We start from the raw sequence: 25,298 nt of genomic DNA, 5'->3' as shown, positions 1-25,298 counted from the left end.
CACATATGCACACAAGAGCGATTCATGATTTGCTCCAATAGGTGACTAAATTTTCAAGTCTTACAGACATCATTTAATTACAAGTCTGAACACGTTTTCAAATATGACCTTTTTTTATATAATCTACTATATAATTGTCTAAGGGTCACTTTCGTCTTTCTGTCGGTGTGTCTGTCTGTCTTTCTGTCTGTCTGTAACGGAAATCCCAAGTCGCTGATTGGTCGCGGCAAAAAAGCCACGACCAATCAGCGACGGGCACAGTCCAGCGGCAAAATGGCCGCTCCATACTCCCCTCAGTCAGTGCTCACACAGGGTTAATGGCAGTGTTAATGGACCGCGTTATGCTGCGGTGTAACACACTCCGTTAACGCTGCTAATAACCCTGCCTATGCAGCATCAATAGTAAAAAGATCTAATGTTAAAAATAATAAAAAAATAAAAATCATTATATACTCACCTTCCGGATCCAGCCCAGGCCTTTCTCGCTCCTCGCGACGCTCCGGTGACCGGTCCATGCATTGCGATCTCGCAAGATGATGATGTAGTGGTCTCGCGAGACCGCACATCAACATCTCGCGAGACTGCAATGCACTCTTGGGAGCGACGGGCACAGTCCGTCCGCTCCCTACTCCCCTGCAGTCAGTGCCCCCTCTATACTCCCCCCCAGTCAGCACCCGCCACCCACATACCATTGTAGAAGTCCGTTAAACCGACTGCGTTACACCGCGGTATAACGCGGTGTAACGCAGTCTGTTAATGCTGCTATTAACCCTATGTGACGAACTTTTTACTATTGATGCTGCCTACGCAGCATCAATAGTAAAAAGATATAAGGTTAAAAATAATTTAAAAAATAAAAAATCGTGATATTCTCACCTTCCATCGCCTCCGCAGCAGCTTTTCCTGCAGCTCGCGATGCTCTGGTCCCACCGCTTCGCTGATTGGTCGCGACCAGCCGGCGCGCCCAGTCAGCGACATTGGCACGGGATTTAAATCCCGCTTTGCTGATTGGGCGCGCCCAGCCGTCGCGACCAATCAGCGACATTGGCGCGGGAGCTAATGTAAATTTTTTTTTAAAAATCATTATATACTCACCTTCCGGATCCAGCCCAGGCCTTTCTCGCTCCTCACGACGCTCCAGTGACCGCTACATGCATTGTGGTCTCGTGAGATGATGACGGAGCGGTCTTGCGAGACCGCTACATCATCATCTCGCGAGACCGCAATGCACTTTTGGGATCGGGGCATCGCGAGGAGCATAGGTAAATGCCTCGGCTGGATCCAGCGGCCAACAGAAGGTGAGTATATAACTATTTTTTATTTTAATTATTTTTTTAACAGAGATATGGTGCCCACATTCCCACATTGCTATATACTACATGGGCTGTTAGATACTGCGTGGGCTGTGCTATATACTACATGGCTGGGCAATATACTATGTGGCTGGGCAATATACTAAGTGGCTGAGCAATATAATACGTGGCTGGGCAATATAGTATGTGGCTGGGCAATATACTATGTGTCTGTGCTATTTACAATGTGGCCTGTGCTATATACTACATGGGCTGTGCTATATACTATGTGGGCTGTGCTATATACTACATGGGCTGTGCTGTATGTTGTGAATTCTGTGGTCAAGCTCCCTCCTGTGGTCATGAGTGGTACTTCGGCTGGTTCTGTCTATGAGCTTCCTTTGGTGGATGTGAGTGGGGCTGCGGCTTCTGAGTTTCCTTCCTCAGGTGACGAGGTTAAGTCGTTAGGTGCTACTCTATTTAACTCCATCTAGTTCTTTGTTCCTGGCCTCCAGTCAATGTTCCAGTATTGGTCTTGCTCTCTCCTGGATCGTTCTTGTGGCCTGTCTACCCTGCATAAGCTAAGTTTTGCTTGTGTTACTTTTGTTTGCAATATTTTCTGTCCAGCTTGCTATATTGGTTTTTCTTGCTTGCTGGAAGCTCTGAGATGCAGAGGGAGCACCTCCGTACCGTTAGTCGGTGCGGAGGGTCTTTTTGCGCCCTCTGCGTGGTTGTTTGTAGGTTTTTGTGTTGACTGCAAAGCTATCTTTTCTATCCTCGGTCTATTCAGTAAGTCGGGCCTCACTTTGCTAAAATCTATTTCATCTCTGTGTTTGTATTTTCATCTTAACTCACAGTCATTATATGTGGGGGGCTGCCTTTTCCTTTGGGGAATTTCTCTGAGGCAAGGTAGGCTTATTTTTCTATCTTCAGGCTAGCTAGTTTCTCAGGCTGTGCCCGAGGCGCCTAGGTCTGGTCAGGAGCGCTCCACGGCTACCTCTAGTGTGGTATGATAGGATTAGGAATTGCTTTCAGCAGAGTTCCCACGTCTCAGAGCTCGTCCTATGTTATTAGTAACTATCAGGTCACTTTATGTGCTCTTAACCACTAGGTCCATTGTGGTTCTGAATCACCAGTTCATAACAGTACTGGAGGCCCAAAGTACTAATGCTTCTCAATAGAGGGAAAAGAGAAGTTCTGAGACCATTTTTTTTTCTTTGCACTGTGTTTTGTCTTTCTTTTCCCCTAGACATTTGGGTGGTTCAGGACACAGGTGTAGTGATGGACATTAAAGGTCTGTCTTCTTGTGTGGATCATCTCACTGCAAGAGTACAAAATATTCAAGACTTTGTGGTTCAAAATTCTATGTTAGAACCAAGAATTCCTATTCCTGATTTGTTTTCTGGAGATAGAGCTAAGTTTCTAAGTTTTAAAAATAATTGTAAACTGTTTCTGGCTTTGAAACCCCGCTCCTCTGGTGACCCAGTTCAACAAGTTAAGATCATTATTTCTTTATTACGTGGCGACCCTCAAGACTGGGCATTTTCCCTTGCGCCAGGAGATCCTGCATTATGTAATATTGATGCGTTTTTTCTGGCGCTCGGGTTGCTCTATGATGAACCTAATTCAGTGGATCAGGCAGAGAAAAATTTGCTGGCTCTGTGTCAGGGTCAGGATGAGGTAGAGATATATTGTCAGAAGTTTAGGAAGTGGTCTGTGCTCACTCAATGGAATGAATGTGCGCTGGCAGCAATTTTCAGAAAGGGTCTCTCTGAAGCCCTTAAGGATGTCATGGTGGGATTTCCTATGCCTGCTGGTCTGAATGAGTCTATGTCTTTGGCCATTCAGATCAGTCGACGCTTGCGTGAGCGTAAAACTATGCACCATTTGGCGGTATTATCTGAGCATAAACCTGAGCCTATGCAGTGCGGTAGGACTTTGACCAGAGCTGAACGGCAAGAACACAGACGTCAGAATGGGCTGTGTTTCTACTGTGGTGATTCCACTCATGCTATCTCCGATTGTCCTAAGCGCACTAAGCGGTTCGCTAGGTCTGCCACCATTGGTACGGTACAGTCGAAATTTCTTTTGTCTGTTACTTTGATCTGCTCTTTGTCATCCTATTCTGTCATGGCATTTGTGGATTCAGGCGCTGCCCTGAATTTGATGGACTTGGAGTATGCTAGGCGCTGTGGGTTTTTCTTGGAGCACTTGCAGTGTCCTATTCCATTGAGAGGAATTGATGCTACGCCTTTGGCCAAGAATAAGCCTCAGTATTGGACCCATCTGACCATGTGCATGGCTCCTGCGCATCAGGAGGATATTCGCTTTTTGGTGTTGCATAATCTGCATGATGTGGTCGTGTTGGGGTTGCCATGGCTACAAGTCCATAACCCAGTATTGGATTGGAAATCAATGTCTGTGTCCAGCTGGGGTTGTCAGGGGGTACATGGTGATGTTCCATTTCTGCCTATTTGATCATCCACCCCTTCTGAGGTCCCAGAGTTCTTGTCAGATTACCGGGATGTATTTGATGAGCCCAAGTCCAATGCCCTACCTCCGCATAGGGATTGCGATTGTGCTATCGATTTGATTCCTGGTAGTAAGTTTCCTAAAGGTCGACTGTTTAATTTGTCTGTGCCTGAGCACGCCGCTATGCGGAGTTACGTAAAGGAGTCCTTGGAGAAGGGTCATATTCGCCCATCGTCATCGCCATTGGGAGCAGGGTTCTTTTTTGTGGCCAAGAAGGATGGTTCGCTGAGACCTTGTATTGATTACCGCCTTCTAAATAAAATCACGGTCAAATTTCAGTACCCCTTGCCGCTGCTGTCTGCTTTGTTTGCTCGGATTAAGGGGGCTAGTTGGTTCACCAAGATAGATCTTCGTGGTGCGTATAATCTTGTGCGTATTAAACAGGGCGATGAATGGAAAACAGCATTTAATACGCCCGAGGGCCATTTTGAGTACCTGGTTATGCCATTCGGGCTTTCTAATGCTCCATCAGTGTTTCAGTCCTTTATGCATGACATCTTCCGAGAGTACCTGGATAAATTCCTGATTGTATACTTGGATGATATTTTGGTCTTCTCGGATGATTGGGAGTCTCACGTGAATCAGGTCAAAATGGTGTTCCAGGTCCTGCGTGCGAATTCTTTGTTTGTGAAGGGGTCAAAGTGTCTCTTTGGTGTTCAGAAGGTTTCATTTTTGGGTTTCATTTTTTCCCCTTCTACTATCGAGATGGACCCTGTTAAAGTTCAGGCCATTTATGATTGGACTCAGCCGACATCTCTGAAGAGTCTGCAAAAGTTCCTGGGCTTTGCTAATTTTTATCGTCGCTTCATCAATAATTTTTCTAGTATTGCTAAACCGTTGACTGATTTAACCAAGAAGGGTGCTGATGTGGTCAATTGGTCTTCTGCTGCTGTGGAAGCTTTTCAAGAGTTGAAGCGTCGTTTTTCTTCTGCCCCTGTGTTGTGCCAACCAGATGTTTCGCTCCCGTTCCAGGTCGAGGATGATGCTTTTGAGATTGGAGCAGGGGCTGTTTTGTCGCAAAGAAGTTCTGATGGCTCGGTGATGAAACCATGCGCCTTCTTTTCCAGGAAGTTTTTGCCTGCTGAGCGTAATTATGATGTTGGCAATCGAGAGTTGCTGGCCATGAAGTGGGCATTCGAGGAGTGGCGTCATTGGCTTGAAGGAGCTAAGCATCGCGTGGTGGTCTTGACTGATCACAAGAACTTGACTTATCTCGAGTCAGCCAAACGGTTGAATCCTAGACAGGCTCGTTGGTCGCTGTTTTTCTCCCGTTTTGACTTTGTGGTCTCGTACCATCCGGGCTCTAAAAATGTGAAGGCGGATGCCCTGTCTAGGAGTTTTGTGCCCGACTCTCTGGGTTTGCCTGAGCCGGCGGGTATTCTCAAAGAGGGGGTAATTTTGTCTGCCATCTCCCCTGATTTGCGGCGGGTGCTGCAAAAATTTCAGGCTAATAGACCTGACCGTTGCCCAGCGGAGAAACTGTTTGTCCCTGATAAATGGACGAGTAGAGTTATCTCTGAGGTTCATTGTTCAGTGCTGGCTGGTCATCCTGGAATCTTTGGTACCAGATTTGGTGGCTAGATCCTTTTGGTGGCCGTCTCTGTCGCGGGATGTGCGTTCTTTTGTGCAGTCCTGTGGGATTTGTGCTCGGGCTAAGCCCTGCTGTTCTCGTGCCAGTGGGTTGCTTTTGCCCTTGCCGGTCCCGAAGAGGCCTTGGACACATATCTCTATGGATTTTATTTCGGATCTCCCCGTCTCTCAAAAAATGTCGGTCATTTGGGTGGTTTGTGATCGCTTTTCTAAGATGGTCCATTTGGTACCCTTGTCTAAATTGCCTTCCTCCTCTGATTTGGTGCCATTGTTCTTCCAGCATGTGGTTCGTTTACATGGCATTCCGGAGAACATCGTTTCTGACAGAGGTTCCCAGTTTGTTTCGAGGTTTTGGCGAGCCTTTTGTGCTAGGATGGGCATTGATTTGTCTTTTTCCTCGGCTTTCCATCCTCAGACTAATGGCCAGACTGAACGAACCAATCAGACCTTGGAAACATATCTGAGATGTTTTGTTTCTGCTGATCAGGATGATTGGGTGTCCTTTTTGCCTTTGGCTGAGTTCGCCCTTAATAATCGGGCCAGCTCGGCTACTTTGGTTTCGCCGTTTTTCTGCAATTCTGGTTTCCATCCTCGTTTCTCTTCAGGGCAGGTTGAGTCTTCAGACTGTCCTGGTGTGGATACTGTGGTGGATAGGTTGCAGCAGATTTGGACTCATGTAGTGGACAATTTGACATTGTCCCAGGAGAAGGCTCAACGTTTCGCTAACCGCAGGCGCTGTGTGGGTCCCCGACTTCGTGTTGGGGATTTGGTTTGGTTGTCATCTCGTTATATTCCTATGAAAGTTTCCTCTCCTAAGTTTAAGCCTCGTTTCATTGGTCCGTATAGGATTTCTGAGGTTCTTAATCCTGTGTCTTTTCGTTTGACCCTTCCAGCTTCTTTTTCCATCCATAACGTATTCCATAGGTCATTGTTGCGGAGATACGTGGCACCTGTGGTTCCATCCGTTGATCCTCCTGCCCCGGTTTTTGTTGAGGGGGAGTTGGAGTATATAGTGGAGAAGATTTTGGATTCTCGTGTTTCGAGACGGAAACTCCAGTATCTGGTTAAGTGGAAGGGTTATGGTCAGGAAGATAATTCCTGGGTCTTTGCCTCTGATGTCCATGCTGCCGATCTGGTTCGTGCCTTTCATTTGGCTCATCCTGGTCGGCCTGGGGGCTCTGGTGAGGGTTCGGTGACCCCTCCTCAAGGGGGGGGTACTGTTGTGAATTCTGTGGTCAAGCTCCCTCCTGTGGTCATGAGTGGTACTTCGGCTGGTTCTGTCTATGAGCTTCCTTTGGTTGATGTGAGTGGGGCTGCGGCTTCTGAGTTTCCTTCCTCAGGTGACGAGGTTAAGTCGTTAGGTGCTACTCTATTTAACTCCATCTAGTTCTTTGTTCCTGGCCTCCAGTCAATGTTCCAGTATTGGTCTTGCTCTCTCCTGGATCGTTCTTGTGGCCTGTCTACCCTGCATAAGCTAAGTTTTGCTTGTGTTACTTTTGTTTGCAATATTTTCTGTCCAGCTTGCTATATTGGTTTTTCTTGCTTGCTGGAAGCTCTGAGATGCAGAGGGAGCACCTCCGTACCGTTAGTCGGTGCGGAGGGTCTTTTTGCGCCCTCTGCGTGGTTGTTTGTAGGTTTTTGTGTTGACCACAAAGCTATCTTTTCTATCCTCGGTCTATTCAGTAAGTCGGGCCTCACTTTGCTAAAATCTATTTCATCTCTGTGTTTGTATTTTCATCTTAACTCACAGTCATTATATGTGGGGGGCTGCCTTTTCCTTTGGGGAATTTCTCTGAGGCAAGGTAGGCTTATTTTTCTATCTTCAGGCTAGCTAGTTTCTCAGGCTGTGCCCGAGGCGCCTAGGTCTGGTCAGGAGCGCTCCACGGCTACCTCTAGTGTGGTATGATAGGATTAGGAATTGCGGTCAGCAGAGTTCCCACGTCTCAGAGCTCGTCCTATGTTATTAGTAACTATCAGGTCACTTTGTGTGCTCTTAACCACTAGGTCCATTGTGGTTCTGAATCACCAGTTCATAACAGCTATATACTATGTGGCTGTGTTATATACTACATGGGCTGTTATATACTACATGGCTGTGCTATATACTACGCGGCTGTGCTATATACTACGTGGCTGGGCAATATATTACGTGGGATGTGCTATTTACTATGTGGCTGTGCTATTTACTATGTGGCTGGGCAATATACTACGTGTCTGTGCTATATTCTACAGGTGCTGTGCTATATACTATGTGGCTGGGCAATATACTACGTGGCTGTGTTATATACTATGTGACTCTGCTATATACTACATGGGCTGTTATATACTACGTGGTTGTGCTATTTATTACGTAGCTGTGCTATATACTATGTGGCTGGGCAATATACTATGTGTCTGTGCTATATACTATGGGCGCTGCGCTATATACTATGTGGCTGGGCAATATAATACGTGGCTGTGTTATATACTGTACTACGTGGCTCTGCTATATACTACATGGCTGTGTTATATACTATGGGCGCTGTGTTATATACTATGTGGGCTCTGCCATATACTACGTGGCTGTGCTATATACTATGTGGGCTGTGTTATATACTATGTGGGCTCTGCTATATACTACGTGGCTGTGCTATATACTACGTGGCTGTGCTATATACTATGTGGGCTCTGCTATATACTACGTGGCTGTGTTATATACTACATGGGCTGTGTTATATACTATGTGGCTGTGCTATATACTACATGGGCTGTGTTATATACTACATGGGCTGTTATATACTACATGGGCTGTGTTATATGCTACTTAGCTGTGCTATATTTCTCTGCTGTATCTGTGCATCATGAATCGTGGTATGTGTTAAAGAGGGGGGCCCACTGAGACTCTTTCGCCCGGGGCCCTCAAAACCCTGGAGCAGGCCCTGGCTTCACTGATTTGTCACACCCGGCTGACCGCGAACAATCAGTGACAGTCGCAGTCCGCCTGCGAATTGGCATGGAATTTGAACCACGCTTCGCTAATTGGTCACGGCCGGCCAGCCAAATCCTGTGTATAAATTGCATTATTCTGAAAACTTCATAAATAAACTACATACATATTCTAGAATACCCGATGCATTAGAATCGGGCCACCATCTAGTAAAGTATATATCAGTCTAAATCCATGTGTTTGAGAGAAAGCACAGGTTGCCTGGGAAGGAGCTGACAGGCGAAACCCAGAATCGGTTAGAAGCTAGTGTGGCCATGGGATTTTTATGTGCTTTATGTACTTTTTAAAGAGTTGTTTGATCTAAAATGATAAGCCTGCAGTCACTCTGTGTGACTGCAGACTTATGAATCCCCCACAGTTCATCCACTGTGTGCTGCAAGGATTTACTGGTTTCTGAGCTGGAAACGGTGGTGGTGATGTATTTGATATGAATACTCCTGACCAGAATCCAACTATTGATCATTGCCTTACTGCATACACTAGTATGAAGCAAGGCCGCGCCCACAAGATGGCCATACCCACTGGACGGTCGCGTCACTAGATGATGTGCGGCCCCACTCTATACAAGTATATGGAGCGAGACCACATTTAATACTCAGGTTATGGCCAGGAGTATTCCTAATGCATATGTACCTGCCAGTCGCAGCTCTCAAATACTGGAGAATCCTCGCAGTACACATTGTGTGTGCTGGGTGGATTTATGTCTGTAGTCACACAGAGTTACTGCAGACTTATCATTTTAGACCGGACAACCTCTTGGAAATTTGTGAATGTAAACCTCTGTTGATATCAAGATGGACCACTGTGCTGCTACTTATATACATTAATTTATTCCTTAAAGGGACACTGTCACCTGAATTTGGAGGGAACAATCTTCAGCCATGGAGGTGGGGTTTTGGGGTTTTTGATTCACCCTTTCCTTACCCGCTGGCTGCATGCTGGCTGCAATATTGGATTGAAGTTCATTCTCTGTCCTCCATAGTACACGCCTGCGCAAGGCAAGATTGCCTTGTGCAGGCATGTACTACGGAGTACAGAGAATGAACTTCAATCCAATTTTGCAGCCAGCATGCAGCCAGCGGGTAAGGAAAGGGTGAATCAAACACTCAAAAACCCCGCCTCCATGGCTGAAGATTGTTCCCTCCAAATTCAGGTGACAGAGTCCCTTTAAGGAAATCTACTATTGTCCTATTGAAGATCATTTGAGAAACACAGCATGACAGATGGATATAACCTTCAGATGAACCCTGCTCAAATACTAAAAGTGCAGTGGCGGAAGAGGATTCAGGAGGATGTTAGATCCACTCAAAAGATGGTGAATGTGGTAAGTTGGTATTTTACCTGAATCTTCTAAGCTCCTGTTTTCAGTTTTTGTGAAATGCATTGCTGAATGATAACTACTACTGTCAGTCCTCTTTCCTGAAACAGCTGTCAGCCCTCTTTCCCCTCTTAGCTGGGCTTTGCATTTAGGTACACTGAGTGTCTCTACCCGCTTCCAGAGACATACTTAATTAAATCTCTAGGTGGTCATACACATGAAATAACTGTACTTTTTTGAGTTGGACCATCCATTCATCTCAAAAATATGCCCATATGCATTAGATGTCAGACAGATAAACCTGCAAGCGGGGGTAGCCAGCTATCTAATTTGTATGTGGGTGTCCCACTCTCTCCTGACAGCAAATGTTGGGTAGAAAGAAAGGATTAGCATTTTGTATTTCAATGCACATTAAAGAGTTAGGCTAAGTGCACACGTTGCAGAATTGCCGCAGAAATTTCCACGGCAATTCTGCATTTCCTGCAGCGGATATATCGCATGCGGAATTGGCATGCATATTCCCGCAGAAAACTAGCGTTTTGCAAGCATAATTAGCTTGCAGAATACTAGCGTTTTCCAAGCAATCTGTAGCATCACTTGGAAAACTGATTGACAGGTTGGTCACACTTGTCAAACAGTGCTTGACAAGTGTGACCAACTTTTTACTATTGATGCAGCCTATGCCGCATCAATAGTAAAAGATAGAATGTTAAAAATAATTAAAAAAAAAAAAAAATTGTTATACTCACTTACCGCAAACAGACGATCTCCTCAGCGGCTTCCATTCATATAGTTGATGTGTGTGCAGTACCTTCGATGACATCGCGGTCACGTGACCGCGACGTCATCGCGGTCATGTGACCGCGACATCATCGCGGTCATGTGACCGCGACGTCATCGCAAGTCCTTCACACACCATCTACAGGAATGGAAGCGACCGCGTGCAGCGCTGAGGGGCATCGAAGGTGAGTATATCACGATTTTTTTATTTTAATTATTTTTTTTTAACAATTATATGGTGCCCAGTCTGTGGAGGAGAGTCTCCTCTCCTCCAACCTGGGTACCAACCGCACATGATCTGCTTACTTCCCGCATGGTGGGCATAGCCCCATGTGGGAAGTAAGCAGATCAATGCATTCCTAGGTGTGCGGAATCCCCGCGATTCCGCAAATTTAATGAATATGCTGCGTTTTTTTCTGGAATGCGAGTCCGCTCAGGAAAAAAATGCAGCATGTGCGCAAAAAATGTGGATTGCATTCTATTAAATAGGATGCTTAATGTGAGCGTTTTTTTCGCGGTTTTATAGCGAAAAACCGCAAAAAATCTGCTACGTGTGCACACAGCCTAAAGGTTGTGTTAATGTTTATTTCATAAATCAATAGTACACATGAAAATAAGCTACTTTGTAATATATCTTATCAGAGAAATCTGTTTCTTTCTCCTCTTGAACTGATCATTAATTCTCCAAAATGTTATTTCTCACTTAAAATCTGTATTCAGTGAAGACAGAATATTTTTCAGTGCTGAGATGGGAGATGGAAGTTGTTGCTGATAAAATTCTACGTAGACCTGAGGGGGAGGAGCTCTGCCTCTAGCTCCTCCCTCATTCTCCCACCTCACGTTCTCAATTTACAAAGACTCTTATAAGCAGAAACTGTCATCTCCAGTTTCAGTAATAGGAAAGTCTGTCTTCACTGAATACAGATTTTACAAGTGAATTAAGATTTTTAAAAATTAAATATCAGTTCAGGAGGAGAAAGAAGCAGCTTGCTCTGATAAGATATATTAAAAAGTTGGCTTTTTCATATGTTTTACAGTCTTGATTTATGGAATAAAAATTAAAATGACAGATATACTTTAAGTTGTGTTCCTATATTAGATAAGCCAATACCCGAGGTGTCTAGCAACAACTTATTCGCCCACATCATTGAAAACACATGAACGCTTACCCAAGTCAAACATGCATGTGTATGGAGGAGGACGCAAGCATTTAACTGACAGATATTATAAGCTCAATAGCTTTAGTCAAATCAGAGCAGGGATTCCAATTGACAAAATCATTTTCCACAAACCTATAAACTAGTGTACCCAGTTCCTCTTGTTCTATAATATGCTACTCATAGATAGGGCAGCATATTTAACATGGCTGGTTCCCTTAGTTTGATATCATGGGTGAAATATATCATATTGGCTGTAGAAATTTTCCCTTGAAAGGGTTGTCCACAACTGGGATAACGCCTTCTCAGTCCATATGTTTACTACGAAAAAATCCGATGCTGCAAGTGTTCCTGCATTGTTGGCATTGTCTCTCTCAGACGTGACACGTGACATTGTTACATGGAGCGCCCCCATGGGGCCATGGGGAACTCGGTACCGGGTCCTTCGGTTCACAGGGGGATGTCACGGTGGGTGACCCGGTCCGTGGCCCTGGGACGTCCGTATTAAAGGGAAAGGTCTTTAAGGGGAATGTTCGTGATGTCACCTGTGGTATTCGGTCAGGGTGACCGACGCTGCTTTAAGGGGTTCGCTGGGGTGATGTTATGACAGCTAGATGGTATACCTTCTCACAGGTGAAGTGTATCCCCAGGGCTTCCCTGTGTGTAGATGGTGGATGGTGAGAGGTGCAGAGAAGAATGAGGACACAAGGTTGCAGTCTCTTTACCTTTACTGAAGGCTTCAGCATCCACAGTCCAGAGCACCAGATCACAGGGCAGACAGAGTCCGGCCAGTTTGGAGGCAAGTCCAGAGTCCCCTTGTCCAGGTAGAAATCAGTAGCCTTCCTCTAGCGCTGCAGTGTTGTAGTCCCTTACTGCTAAGCTTCTCATAAGGTCCTCACAAATGTTGTAGATGTTATGTCTCTCTCTCTCTGTCACCCGGATAGGATAGGACAAACCCGTATGACCGGTGGCATGAGGTGTTTTACAGGGACTCTATCATGCCCCAGCCTCTAAGGGGTGCCACCTTGCCTCCTGGGTATAGGGTGGGCAGGTAACGTGAAATTAGCTGTCCTGCCAGTCTCTGGAGCAAGGCATAAAGGATCGTTGCTCCCTCGGTGTTCTGGCTACCGGGATCCTGTGCCTCAGAAGGAGGCAGCCTGTGTAGGGCTGATCCCATTCTGGTATCCACTCCTTTGCTATGACTTCTTTCACCCTCTCTGCAATACAGTTCTCCTTCAGTGTCTCTTTCTAGAAGCTGCAGCTCTCAGGGCATGCACAACTCCGTGTCCTTCTGTCTCGATCTCTGACAGGATCCCAACCCTGTCAGGGACCAACTACCTGAGCGAAGCTCAGCCAGTAACTAACTAACTTTCCCTACAGGTCACCAGTTTTACCAAAGTGTGGGAGTGACCTAATAAATAGGAGCAGAGCTCCCCCTGGTGGCCTGGAGTGTGAAATGTGTGCATGTTTGTGATACCTGGATGCAGTTGTCCTTCTTTGCCTCCAAACGTAACATCACTCTCCCCTAGAGGAAAGAGACATTACTGCAACGACCAAGACCCTGGGGCGCTGCATTACATTCATCAAGCCTTGTGGTCAATGAGCAACCACTTTACTCTCTCTGCTTTTGGACGTATCATATGCATCCAGAGGAAGTTAGAGAGCAGCAGCACTGGAACAGGACCGCAGGTGAGTACAAGTGCTGTTATTTTACTGAGGGCAAACACATAGATTGAGAAGGGATTGTCCAAATAATGGGCAACCCATTTAATTTATCATAGTAAATATTATATCTTTGTCTACTAGTGCCAACTTAGCCAATTTAAAAAAAAAAATAATCAAAGCAAAAATGAAATGTGTTTAAACCAATGGTAGGAATTTTCATTACTGAGAAATAATTGTTTTATGTTCTACCAACCAAACATGTCTAAGACTACGTTCTCATGATTAGATTTTTGTGCATTTTTGAGGTTGCATCAAAAACGCAGCGTCTTACAGTTCTAGCAAAGTGGATGGGATTTCTAGAAAATCTCATACGCACTGTGCTTCTTTTTAGCGCTGCGTAAACTCATCTGCAGTGTGGGTTTCAAATCCGTAGCAGGTCAATTTCTCTTGTGGGTACACTCAGTTTTCCGTGCTGATTTTCCCCATAGACTTACATTAGATGCAGAAATTCCACAGCAAAAAACGCATATGCATGTAAAAAAGGGTGTAATCTGCTAAATATAGCAAAAAAGTTTTGTCAAAGCAAAAAATAGGAAGTATAAAAAATAAAGCACCTTTATTTAACCCCTTAGCGACCGCCGATACGCCTTTTAACGGCGGCCGCTAAGGGTACTTAAGCCACAGCGCCGTTAATTAACGGCACTGTGGAAAAAGTACATAGCGCCCCCCAGAGGCCGATTTTCTCCGGGGTCTCGGCTGCCGGGGGTAGCCGAGACCCCAGAGAACATGATTCGGGGGGGTTTTTACCCACCCCGCTTTTGCGATTGCCGGTAATTATCCGTTTACCGGCGATCGCAAAAAAAAAAAAAACGCATTAGTATTGTGTTTCTCTCCGCTCTAATGTGATCGGACATTAGAGGGGAGAGAAATAGGGTCCCCCGAGCCCCCCACGGTACCTTATGTACCGGAGAAGGTGCCCCCCCGGTCCCCGACCCTCCTCCTTCACGTCCCAGCTCCAAAATGGCGGGCGCATGTGCAGATGCGCCCGCCAAAAACCTTACGTCCCCCGGTGTATTGGGGTCGGTTTTTACCGACCCCCTGGAGCGATCGCAATCCCTGGGGTCTTTACAGACCCCCGGGGTTGCGATCGCTGCAAATAGTTTGTAAAAAAAAAAAAAATGCTTTGCATTTCTCTCCCATCTGATGTGATCGCACATCAGAAGGGAGAGAAATAGAGCCCCCGAGCCCCCCACCATACCGCTCGTAGTCCTGCTCATGTGCCCCTGTCCCCGCTCCATGGTCCCCGGTCCTCAGCCCACGGCTCCTGGCCCCCCTTCTTCTTCTCTGCTGGAAGAAAATGGCGGGCGCATGCGCAGTGCGCCTGCCATGATCTGCCAGCAGAGACCCAGCAACCTATGAGAATTTTCTCATTGGCTGCTGGGTTTTGATTACTGTAATATGTCCAATTACAGTGATCAAAACCCCAAATGTTTGATAAACATGGCAGCACTTGGGCTGTACCTCTCTCTTCTCTCCTTGTAGTTGTTCTAGGAGAGAAGAGAGAGAGAGACTACAGTTCAAGTGCTGCCCTGTCAGTTACAAAAAACACTTTATTTATATCCGCCAGCATCCAATTTACCCACCCCCGTTCTCCGTAATCCCTGCATCATCAGCAGAGGATTATAAAAAAAAAAAAGAAAAAAAAAATTATAATTTTTAAAAAAAAAATTTTTAGGGTTAGGGTTAGGGGAGGAATTAGATAAAATGGCCCACAGAACTTTTAGCGCGGAGCAAGCTTACAGCCTGCTTTGTTCCGGCAGCGAAACAGATTCTGCCCCTGAAGCTGAGCAGCTTTCAGACAGTGATGACGACTCTTCCTCCACGGGATCCCCCAGTCCGGTGGTAGCGGAGTCGGTCGTCACTGCTGAAGCTTCAGAGGCAGGACCAAGTACCGAAGTCCCCCCCCCCCCGCTGTGGTATAATGACACCTCATTTTCCCCTCAAATTCCCCCTTTTTCTGCAGTCCCTGGAATAAAAGTAGATGTCGCCAATTTTACCCCCATTGATTTTTTTGAAATTTTCATTAGCCCCGAAGTCCTGCAATTAATCGTCCACCAAACAAATCTATATGCCTGGCAATATATTTCCCAAAAACCCACTGCCTTTCATTCCCGTTCCTGGATCCCCACAAATGTCCCCGAAATTATAAAATTCTTAGGCCTCACCCTGAATATGGGTATAGTAAAAAAAAACCACTCTCCGCTCTTACTGGGCAACAAAAGCTGTCCACTGCACCCCTGTATTTGCAGCCATCATGTCCCGAGCCCGTTACGAAGCCCTGATGAGATTCCTCCACTTCAGTGACAATTCCCAAGCTCTCCCAAGAACTGACCCCAACTACGATCGGCTAAATAAATTAAGACCCCTAATTTCCCTCCTAAAAACTTCCTTTCTAAATTCATATACCCCAGAGCAAAATGTGGCAGTCGACGAGTCCTTGATGAGCTACAAGGGCCGTCTGTATTCCGCCAATTTATTCCCTCCAAGAGAGCCAAATATGGCGTAAAATTATATAAAACTTGCGAGAGCTCATCAGGGTACACGTCCACCTTCCTAATTTATGAAGATAGGGACCGCCAAATAAACCCCCCAAACTGCCCCCAGACAATTGGTATCCCAGGCAAAATTGGCTGGGAGCTAATGACGGCCTTTCTCAATCAAGGGTACCACGTGTATACCGACAACTATTACACGAGCATCCCCCTATACAAATCCCTCCATGCTGCAAATACAGGGGCCTGTGGGACAGTGAGGAAAAACAGAGTGGGGTTTCCGTCACAGTTGGTGTCCAGACGTTTGGAGAGGGGGGCGTCATTTTCACTTGCAAGCGACCAACTACTTGCAGTGAAGTGGAAAGACAGGAAGGACGTCTATATGCTTTCCACACTGCATACGGACACCACTGTGACGGTCAGAGAGAGGGGTGCCACCAGGGACAAAGAAAAACCTGTCTGCGTCACAGACTATAACAGACATATGGGTGGTGTAGACCTGTCAGACCAGGTTCTGCAACCATACCTGGTCAAGAGGAAGACCAGGGCGTGGTATAAAAAAGTGGCAATCTATCTAATTCAGACTGCCACATATAACAGTTTTGTCCTATATAAAAAATCTCAAGGACCGCTAACTTTCCTGCACTTTCAGGAAAAAGTAGTGGAGAGCCTCATATTTGAGTCCATGGCACCGGGAAAAGCCTTCGACTCTGAGGATTCCCGGAGACTTTCAGAACGCCATTTTCCTCACCCTGTCCCTGTCACTCCTACCCAAAGGTATCCTCAAAAAAGGTGCCGAGTTTGCAGAAAGCATGGCAGACGGAGTGATTCCCGATTCTATTGCCACACATGCCCATCCCAACCAGGCCTTTGTATCTCCCCCTGTTTTGAGACCTACCACACCACCTACAATTATTAGTTTGTTTTTTTTCAATAATTTTTATTTTCTGCTTAGTGGCCCCAGTAGTACAATTTGGAACAATTGATAAATAATATTTTAATTAGTAGATCCCATTTTACCCCATTTCACAATTAATTCCAGAACTTGATCAATCCCATACCAAACTACTATCCCAACAAATTCTCATCCACGTACCCACGTCTGTACGCTCTAGAGTGTGGACCCCACAAATGTTCTTGCAAAGTCAGGTCATCTGAAAATTCTACGACTCGATCAATCCCATACCAAACTACTATCCCAACAAATTCTCATCCACGTACCCACGTCTGTACGCTCTAGAGTGTGGACCCCACAAATGTACTTGCAAAGTCAAGTCATCTGAAAATTCTATGACTCGATCAATCCCATACCAAACTACTATTCCAACAAATTCTCGTCCACGTACCTATGTCAATAAGCGTTAGAATGTGGACCCCAGAAATGATCTTGAAAAGTGAGATTATCTGAAAATGAATTCTAGGACTTGATTACTCACAAACATTTTTGACCATTTATCTAACTTTGACTGTTTTTATAACTGTCTTGCTACACAAAACTTTGGCTTCCATTTATATTACTTATATTTATGTTGATGATACGGGCATGATCATTTTATTGTAGGATTTCTAAAAAATGAGGAAGTTCCGTACTTATACACTATGGGCTTTACTTTATGGTTCTTGCCAAACCTCTGGTACCAGACAATGCTTTCTATAGAGAACTGGTTGTTTTGTGCATATAGCGGTTCTGACCTTGGCGGGTGGGAGCTTGCTATGGTGTACCACGTCTATTGGCACATTCGTCTCTCATATAGGGATTGATGGAGCTAAAAGGGCGTTGTACGACCAGTCTCTGAAAGTGTCTGCCATTCTAGCCCTGATGGTGTTCTTTCATCTTTGGAACAAACTCCGCTTTGCCACATAGTTGGCTGCATTTTCCTACACATTTTGCCCTTCATTCCAGTACAGTTTATTCTTCCTGCTACAATATACGCAAATGCGGGACAACTGTTTTGTTAGCAAGACCAATTTTATAGTCAGCCATTGTGTTTTAGGAGCATGCCTCCCTCTGTGAGTAATAATTCCTGGAAGGATTTTCTTTTTTGCTCAATGTCTCTAGAAGCTTTGAATGGGTCCTGGATCTTCAATTTCAAATAAAGCCAAATTTGTCACATTGTGCCCCTTTCTATCCAAGCCCTGCCATTTGTCCAAACAGAACTTTTTTACTACATATGGGATATCACTGCACTCAAAATAAAGTGGGTAACGAATTGTGGGGTCCACTTTTTGATGTTATTTCTGAAAAAGTGAGACATTCAGGTCTAAAACAAGATTCTCGTGGAAAAAAATGAATTTTTTCAATATGATGACCTAATGTTATCAAACTCTGTGTCATACATGTGGGTTCAAATTGCTCAATATACCCCTGATTAAAATCTTTGAGGGGTGTAGTTTCCAAAACGGGGTCAGTTGTGGGGGGTTTCTGCTGTTAGGCACATCTACAAACCCAAAATGGCGTCCGTTCTCACAATTAAGAGATTAAAAAGTCAAACGGCGTGCCTTCCCTTCCAAGCTCCGCAGTGCGCCCAAACAGAGGTTTACCCCCACATACGGGGTATAGACATACTCAGGACAAATTGCACAACAACTTTTGGGGTCCATTTTGTCTTGCTACCCTTGGGAAAATAAAAAATTGGGGGTGAAAAGATCATTTTTGTGAAAAAAAAAATGATTTTTAATTTTTTCGGCTCTACGTTATAAACTTGTGTGAAGCACTTGGGGGTTCAAAGTGTTGACCACACACCTAGATAAGTTCCTTAGGGGGTCTAGTTTCCAAATTGGTGTCACTTGTGGGGGGTTTCCACTGTTTAGGCACATCAGCGGCTCTCCAAACGCGACATGGTGTCCGATCTCAATTCCAGGGAATTCTATGTTGAAAAAGCCAAATGGCGCTCCTTCCCTTCTGAGCTCTACTGTGCACCCAAACAGAGGTTTACCCCCACATACAGGGTATCGACATACTCAGGACAAATTGCACAACAACTTTTGGGGTCCATTTTGTCTTGCTACCCTTGGGAAAATAAAAAATTGGGGGTGAAAAGATCATTTTTGTGAAAAAAAAATGATTTTTAATTTTTTCGGCTCTACGTTATAAACTTGTGTGAAGCACTTGGGGGTTCAAAGTGTTGACCACACACCTAGATAAGTTCCTTAGGGGGTCTAGTTTCCAAATTGGTGTCACTTGTGGGGGGTTTCCACTGTTTAGGCACATCAGCGGCTCTCCAAACGCGACATGGTGTCCGATCTCAATTCCAGGGAATTCTATGTTGAAAAAGCCAAATGGCGCTCCTTCCCTTCTGAGCTCTACTGTGCACCCAAACAGAGGTTTACCCCCACATACGGGGTATCGACATACTCAGGACAAATTGCACAACAACTTTTGGGGTCCATTTTGTCTTGCTACCCTTGGGAAAATAAAAAATTGGAGGTGAAAAGATCATTTTTGTGAAAAAAAAATGATTTTTAATTTTTTCGGCTCTACGTTATAAACTTGTGTGAAGCACTTGGGGGTTCAAAGTGTTGACCACACACCTAGATAAGCTCCTTAGGGGGTCTAGTTTCCAAAATGGTGTCACTTGTGGGGGGTTTCCACTGTTTAGGCACATCAGCGGCTCTCCAAACGCGACATGGTGTCCGATCTCAATTCCAGGGAATTCTATGTTGAAAAAGCCAAATGGCGCTCCTTCCCTTCTGAGCTCTACTGTGCACCCAAACAGTGGTCCCTCCCCACATATGGGGTATCGGCATTCTCCGGACAAATTGCACAACAAATTATGTGGTTCATTTTCTTTTTTTACACTTGTGAAAATAAAAAAAATTGGTTCTGAAGTAAAATGTTTGTGAAAAAAAGTAAAATGTTCATTTTTTCCTCCCACATTGCTTCAGTTCCTGTGCAGCAACTGAAGGGTTAATAAACTTCTTGAATGTGGTTTTGCGCACCTTGAGGGGTGCAGTTTTTAGAATGGTGTCAATTTGGGGCATTTTCTGCTACATAGACCCCTCAAACTGACTTCAAATGTGAGGTGGTCCCTAAAAAAAATGGTTTTGTAAATTTTGCTGTAAAAATAAGAAATTGCTGGTCAAATTTTAACCCTTATAACTCCCTAATAAAAAAAAAATTTTTCCAAAATTGTGCTGATGTAAAGTAGACATATGGGAAATGTTATTTATTGACCATTTTGTGTGACATATCTCTTTGATGTAAGGGAATAAAAATAAAAATTTTGAAAATTGCGAAATTTTCATAATTTTCGCCATATTTCCGTTTTTTTAATAAATAAAAGCAAGTAATATCAAATAAATGTTACCACTAACATGAAGTACAATATGTCACGAAAAAACAATCTCAGAATCAGCGGGATCCGTTGAAGCGTTCCAGAGTTATAACCTCATAAAGTGACAGTGGTCAGAATTGTAAAAATTGGCCTGGTCATTAAGTACCAAATTGGCTCTGTCACTAAGGGGTTAAAGCATAACAACACCAAAAAGAAACAAAAACACAGTGTAAAAAAACACAATAAGATCACGCACAGAAAAATGCAATGTAAAAATTCAAGTAACCTCATTTAAATAATAGATACAGAAAATCTGCAGCATCAAAAACGCACCAAAAGCTCATGGTGGGAATGTAGCCTTATGAAATGCCATGACAATGAAGTTGCAGTTTCCCTGCAGTGAGTATGTTCTTCCAGCTACTTCCATACTAAGTTGTATTCTCATCTCAGTGACTAATTGACAATGACAATCCTTGCCAACATTCCTCCCACACATACAGACATAAACAAATAAAGTTTAAGGATAAAATATTCCTAAAATTGCTTTTTGCCGATGTTCATTAATTTTTTTATAACACAAATGTTGTACAACACATATACTTGATTAAATCTCTTCTCTAGCCAGTCATAATGTTTTATGCAAACAGTTGATTCATGTCTCTGATATAATACATTTCTAAGACAGCTCCCTTAATTACTTTCATTTATATCTAATCTACTTAATGCCTTAGTACAGTAATGCTTGACTAAATATGCATTATGCTCTTTTATTTAAACTCCTAAAACAATTTTCTGATATGCCAAAAGCAAACAGTTCTTATGCACACAGTGAATCGCGGTGCTGTGTATAAAAGCAAAGCTGTCTAAAATGTATTTCTTATTTAGAAAAAAAACATGTTTTTTTTACAATTTTACAAATATATATTTATCATTGTGGCTTAATCTTATCATGAGTTTTAGCAGATATTATATATGCCATTTTTTATGGTATCTCCTTGTGTCCCCTGAAATTTTAGCATTTGTGACAATATTTTGGGGGAAGATTGCATTAATTTGTTTGTTGTTAAAATATATGGCCACTCTACACACAGAATGTGGTGGTTGTGTTGTACAGAAAGCACCTACCTACAACAGCAGCCAAAGCTAGCTCCTCAGTGACTAGCGGTGATGTCACTGAGGCTCCGTTCCCAGCCGGGATGAACTGCAGTAACCTCAGTGAGATCCCCATTAGTACTGTGAGCTGTAGTCCCATCAGCTGACACCAGTGACCAGAGGTAAACTTTTTACCTCCGATCACAGCTGCAGTCTCATGCTGTCTTCTGACAGCGTGGGAACCGCAGTTCTCTGACTGGCGGGGATGATTTCACAGCCGATCAGAAGCCCTATGCCAGTGTCTCACAGCTTGGGAAACACCGGCTTTTGTACTGCATATGTTCGCTTACATTCGGCGATTTAATCAAACATTAAATCATTGAATATTGCAAATTCGGCGATCGTGAGCCAAACTGAACATTGAAATATTCGCTCATCTCTAGTCCTGAGTTGGTTAAACTTGGGTTATTTAGTAGTTGGCAACCTATTTAAGCTGTTTCATTAGATGTACAGTAGTGGCTTAAAGTATTGAGACTGACACAAATTTTGGTTATCACAAAGTTTCCTGTTTCAGTTTACTGTTTCCTGTTTATAGTCAGATATTTCTATGGCATGATGACGTATATTACAGGTATTTGATATGTTTTTAACATTTTAATAACAACTACATCAAGTTAATGCAAAGACTAAATATTTAGAATTGACCACTATTTCTCAAGACTCATGCAGTATGCCTTGTCATTCTGGATATAATTCTTTGCCAAATTCTGACTGGTGGCAATAATCTCTTTTTGTTTGTCCACTCATTTTTTGAGGATTTACCAAAGGATCTTAATGTGATAAACTGAGATATTGAAATTTCCTGGCCATGGAAGCAACATTTCAATATTTTGTTCTCCAAACAACTTAGTTATCAATTGCATTTTGTGACATGATGCTTCGTCATGATGGAAAAAAAGATTGTTCAACACCAAATTGCTCCTGAATTGTTGAAAATTGTTCTTAGAGAATGTTTGGATACCATTGTTTATTCATGGAAGTGTTCTTTGGATTGGTCGTCGTGGGCCAGTTGAATGGCCACCAAGGTCTCCCGATCTGACCACCTTAGACTTTTATCTTTGGGGTCATCTGAAGGCAATTGTCTATGCTGTGAAGATACAAGATATGCAGCATCTGAAGCAATGGATTCTGTGAAAGCATTTCTTCTGCGGTGTTGCTATCAGTGAGTCAAGAGTGGGAGAATAGGGTTGCATTGACAATCCAACACAATGGGCAGCACTTTGAACACATTTTATAAGTGGTCATAAACTTGTAAATAACTCATGAAAGAATAAAGTTACGTTAAAACCAAGCACACCATTGTTTTTCTTGTGAAATTATCAATAAGTTTGATGTGTTACATGACCTTCTTCCCATTGAAAAAAATAAAGTTAGATCCAAAATGGCCAACTTCGAAATGGCCGCCATGGTCACCACCCATCTTGAAAAGTTTTCTCCCTCCAATATACTAATGTGCCATAAACAGAAATTTGATATCACCAAGCATTCCCATTTTATTTATTTGTATCCATATAAATGGCGCACCCTGTACATTCTAATCCCTGTACTTTTTGCAAAATGTTAGTCTGTCATTGATGTTTTTCTTGAAAAGTGGTTGCTTTGATGCTCTTCTTGACTCAAGGCCATGCTCAAAAAGCTTTCACCTCACTGTGCTGCAGATGCACTTGCAGCGCCCCAGAGTCCTGGTCATTGCAGTAATGTTGCTCTGCCACTAAGGGGAGTGATGTTATGTCGGATTGCACTAAAGGAGTTCACCTGACCAGGTATCACAGTCACACATTACACTTCACACTCCGGCCACCAGGGGAGCAAAAGGCACTATGTATTAGGCCACTCCTCACACTTTGGTAAAACTGGGGGTTGGATAGGAAGTTAGAACAGAACGCAGCCTGGGAAAGCTCCAGAGAGGACCTGTCAGGGGTGGGTTCCTGGCAGGTGCCTAGCAGAAAGGATAGAACGTACGGAGCCGTGCCTGCACTACCTTGTGGCGGCATCCTAAGGAAGGACACGAAGCAAAGGATATTGTGGAGAAGTGAGAAACGAAATCGCAGCACAAGGAGATAACCAGTAGGAGTCGTGCCCTGAGATCGGCAACATCCTACTGAGGCGCGTAGCCGGTGGCCGGAACGCCGAGGAAGTAACAGACTTCAAGCATTACTTCAAACAGCGGCAGGACAGTTGATTTTAGGTTGGCCGTCTACCTTACATCACCTAAGCAGACATAGGGGCAAAGTTGGAAAGGGGCGTCTCTAGGGTCCCAGAATAGCTCGGAGCCTTCCCATCATACGGGTGCGTCCTATCCAGATAAACTTGGGCGACGGAGAAGAGAAAGAACGAATACAAAAGTTGTGAGGACTGTCCTGAATGCTCAGCAGGGAAGGACACAGGTGCTAGTTGGTAGGCACTGATTTCCACCTGCAAAGGGAACTCTGGATGTGCCTTCGGATCGGCCGGACTCAGCCAGCCCAGTTAGCAGTGCTCTGGATTGCAGATCCCGAAGTCTTCAGTAAAATGGTAAAGAGACTGCAACCCTGTGTCCTCGTTATTAACTGCACCTCACATCGTCGCCACCTACACTACTGGGAAGCCCTGGGGATATACTGCACCTGTGGGAAGGTATTCCATCTAGCTGCCATTCCATCACCCCAGCGGACCCCCAAGCAGCGTCGGTCACTCTGACCAAATACCACAGGTGGCATCACAAACCCTTGACAAACATTCCATCACCCCTTTTATTGGACGCCCCTTAGCAGGGTCACGGACCAGGTCCAGTGACCGTGACAACCCCAGCACCGAGACAGAGAGGACCGGTACCGAGTAACCCGCGGCCCTGCGTCTGGGAGCGCTCCAACTTGGCGTCACGAACAGGATCGTACTTAAGCCTGAAGAATCAGGTCATGTGTGCCTTGGAACTGTGTCTGAATTGTGCTTGAACTGTGATTTATTGCAAAGACTGTGTATTGCTATTTGCCACCAAGATTCCCAAAAAAACCGCTGCAATTGCCATGCCACGAGGAGCGCAGGAGAAGGAGGGCATGCCATGGGAGGAGATCGGGAAAGCAGCGCCAAAAGTAGCGACCGCCCCCTCCGACTACAGCTGCAGGATGATGAGCTCAGGGATGCAGGAGCTCCAACCCCAGAAAATGGAGGAGCAGCGTGTGAGTGCCACCGCAGATCAAGGAGCAGAGATGACGACCAGTGGGTACCTGAACGACGACGAAGTGACCCAGGACCACCGCAGCCCATTGGAGCCGAACCAGGGCTTGCCGCCACTGGGGGATCCGGACGTCTTGGAGCCACCGGAGGAGGCATCGAGCTGTCCACTCCCGGGCGCAGAGCCGACAATGGTGAAGAAATGGAAGTCGAAGCTGTGCAAGAAGGTCGCACAGGGAAAGCCGTGGTTAGGGCCGCAGCAGACTCCAGTGTCCTCATGAGTGGAGCAGATCGCCATCGGTGGAATCACATCAGACGCAGGTACCAAAAACGACCCTGCCCCACCGACCGATCCAACTCCAGTGACCGTTCCCCATCCCATCTATGACCGATCTCCCGCTGCCGAGATCGTCGTGGCAGCCCTTTATGCCATGGCAGCCCTTTATGCCCCCGCTGCTGACGTCTATGGGTGAACCGTTAGATGTGAGTCAGGAGGGGGTGATCTTTGAATGGGATGCCCCAAGAATCCTACCAGACGAGTCCAGACAGGAGGGCTCTTATGTCATCGGACTCATTTGGGAGCAGTATAGACGATGTTTAATTTCACAATGGGAAGACCGGGGACGAACAGAACAGACAGCCCAATCAGGGGTACAGACGCCCCTCTTCAAATGCTGCCCTGAGTGTGCTGTGAAACAAGGGATAGTACTAGCCTTTCACCTGAGAAGGGGTTGCGGCTTTATACTGGAGCCAGGGCTGCCGACTGAAGTCTTTGTTACTAGCTGTAATATGAAAGCCCAGTCCCACAGCGTACCGCCTACCCAAAACTTGTTCAGAGGGGACCATG

The 25,298-nt window shown here is 44.9% G+C and overlaps 1 protein-coding gene across 1 annotated transcript in view; it reads right to left on the bottom strand.

Annotated features, from left to right (window-relative positions):
- SIM1 (SIM bHLH transcription factor 1) overlaps positions 1 to 25,298 on the bottom strand; it is a 195,285-nt gene that overhangs the window by 58,332 nt on the left and 111,655 nt on the right. The window lies entirely within an intron of this gene.

The sequence above is a fragment of the Ranitomeya imitator genome, chromosome 5 (assembly GCF_032444005.1).
Source record: "Ranitomeya imitator isolate aRanImi1 chromosome 5, aRanImi1.pri, whole genome shotgun sequence".
Classification (NCBI taxonomy): domain Eukaryota; kingdom Metazoa; phylum Chordata; class Amphibia; order Anura; family Dendrobatidae; genus Ranitomeya; species Ranitomeya imitator.
This window is presented reverse-complemented; position numbering and strand designations above follow the sequence as displayed.